This window comes from Panthera pardus, unplaced genomic scaffold, assembly GCF_024362965.1.
Source record: "Panthera pardus isolate Hobbes unplaced genomic scaffold, ASM2436296v1 HiC_scaffold_17, whole genome shotgun sequence".
NCBI lineage: Eukaryota > Metazoa > Chordata > Mammalia > Carnivora > Felidae > Panthera > Panthera pardus.
Window position 1 is genome coordinate 118,387,880 of NW_026526732.1, and position 2,736 is coordinate 118,390,615.

The window sequence follows — 2,736 nt, forward strand, 5'->3', positions numbered from 1 at the left end:
AAACACTGAGGATTAGTCCCTTGTTCACAACATAATCCTCATCAGTGCATGATTTCAAAGAGAAATCACATCTTTTTCATCTTTTTCCAGGAACAGTCCCCCTCAGTGAGTGAGAGAGACGCTCTCCCACCAGGGGTTCTGTGTTCTCCGCAGGGGTGGGGAGAGGGAGGGGGTGCCCACCACTCTACCTGAGCCCTTGACTGGCCCTGGTTGTAAAGATGCCATTAGGAGATTTATGAGATCCAACCGGAGTCAGTGACCAAGGGCGTTCCCTGGAATGTCTGTGGCAAGTTTAGACGCTGGTGCACATGGCAGGTAATTAGGGACAAAGCAACTAGTCCAGACGGGACCTTTCTGGTTCCAGCCCACCCAGCCAATCAATATGCATTAATCATTACACGCTTATTGTTAATGTGATTCAGCTTCAGTGACTCACTGGGATCACACACAGGACAGTCTGTTGTGACTCGAGACGGGCCAGAGAGCTTAAGGAATTGAGAAACATGTTTTGCCTTAAAGGTGCAGAACGCTCCGGTGATGAGCCAGAAGAGCCCAACGGTAAGGCAGAGAGCAAGGCAAGCTAATGAAGAATTTGGGGAAGCGTGCGGACGGCTCCTTCTCAGCAGTGTCTGCATGGCCAAGTCAGCGCGGGGCACGCGCTGCTTAGCATTGTAATAATTTTTCATTTCCAGATGCCTCATCCTTCCAACTCGGGTTGTACACTCCAGAAGGGCAGGGGCCGCATTGCTTCCGCCTGGGTCTCCAGCACCTACGGCGGAGCCTCGGGGAGACTGGCTGCGGACAAAGTGTGTGATGTTGACCAAATAAAGGTAAAACTCTCAGAGGTGCTGTCAAGCTTGATTGCCCAGTGAAACTTCTTTGGCCTGCTCATCACTGAAAAACAGGCTCTCTCACTCATATGAGATTTCCCCTCCTTCCTGTTCTCAGCTAGAAATACCATGAGAACAGACTGTCTCACAGTGTCTTCAGATTTCCACTTCTAGTCCCTGCCAAAAGCAGGAAGTGCAGAAGTGGGCGATAATTCTTTTTTTCTTTTTAGAACACTTTATTAAAGAGTTTTGGTTGTTACTTGTTTTTTCCCTTGAACCTCATTAGAATTAATTTGAGCAATGCTTTGAATTTGCATAATGATTTTCGCATAAGGTACACAAAGGGTTTTGCTTATCAATTCCACTCCCCCGGAAAGGGAAGGTAGAAAGGTATATTAGAGAATGAGGGCACCTCGGGGATTTTCTACTTTTTCTACTGTAGCTTTTTTTTTTTTTTTTTTAACTAATGAGAAACTTGAGACCCAGAGTTATCACTTGGGAAATTTCTCGCTCTCTGCTGGCGCCCACCCTTCCAGCCTGACACCCCCATGCCATGACACCCTTGTTTGTCTTGTCTTGCACTCACATCACCCGACCTCGCACCTCCTCCCTCCCCCATCTATTCTGCCCTCTCTGCTCTCCTGCTCCTTGCTCGTAAGTCAACTCTTTCATTTTGGGGAAATCAAAAGCAGATAACCATCGCTAAAAGTGCCAAGAACCACTGTGTATGACTACAATATTGAAAACGGAAGGAGAAGGGAAGAAAAGGAAAACAGGAAGGAAGGAAGGAAGGAAGAAAAAAGAAAGACAATGAGCAGGAAGGGAAAGAACCAAAGTTTCATCAGGAACCAAGGAAATCGTATCTCTGAGACCAGCCTGGTATCTCCTTTCAAAATCTTACACGGTCTCAACATGTCCGTTGGGATTGTTGTTCTAGGCAAGGTGCCATTTTGGTTCTATCTCCTAGAGATAATTATTCTCCCCCACCTTGCTCTGATATTATCCCCATATCCGATGAGTATATTAGAGCCCAAAGAGGTGAGTTCTCAAATGAGAGCTAAGGTGAAGCCAGAAGCAGGCCTCACAAGTGCCATGGGCTAACTTGTGTACCCTACCAAATTCCTAAGTGAAGCTCTAACCCCCAATAGGATTGTATTTGGGAGTAACATTTTTAGGAGGTAATTAAACTTAAATGAGATCATATGGGTGGAGCTCTACCCCAGTAGGGCTTCTAGAAAAAAAAGAATTCTATCTCTCTCTCTCTCTTCTTCTCTCTCCTTTCTTCTCTCTCTCTCTCTCTCTCTCTCTGAGAATTCACAGAAGAAAAGACATATGAAGACACAGTGAAAAGGGGACCATCTAAATGCCAGGAAGAGGGCTCTCACCAGAAACCAAGTTAGCCAGTGCCTTGATCTTGGACTTCCCAGCCTTCAGAACTATGAGAAATACTTTTCTGTTGTTTGAGCCAGCCAGTCTGTGGTATTTTGTTATGGTAACCCAAGCAGACGAATACATAGGTTATTGATAAAAGCCAGATTCTAAATTTTTTTATGAGACTCTGGTCTCATGTCTGTTCATCCACACCACCTCAACATACGTACCTTGTGGGTATAATGACTTTCCATCATTAGCCTGCCCCTCAAGTAACAGACCTAAACTAAATTGTCATAGGACCAAAGCAAGGCAACCACACAGTATAAGGTCACAAAAAGGCAGGCGCCCATTCATGAGTGCTCAGGACCACATTCACCTCTTTGGACAAAGGTAAATTTTCCGTGAAGCCTTCTAAGCTTTAGCTTTAGGTGCCACACTTGCACGGGCCCCTTCCTAAGCCCTGAACCTGATTCTACATTTACATATTTTTAACTTTTTAAAATAGAGCCTCCGCCTAATTGTATGTGCCCCA

At 45.5% G+C, this 2,736-nt stretch overlaps 1 long non-coding RNA gene across 1 annotated transcript; it reads left to right on the top strand.

Annotated features, from left to right (window-relative positions):
- The first annotated feature begins 324 nt into the window (after positions 1 to 324).
- On the top strand, positions 325 to 2,384 carry LOC109249598 (uncharacterized). The gene is made up of 3 exons (XR_002072651.2): positions 325 to 558; positions 693 to 830; positions 2,151 to 2,384. It is a non-coding gene; the product is annotated as an uncharacterized LOC109249598 (long non-coding RNA).
- Positions 2,385 to 2,736: the final 352 nt, after the last annotated feature.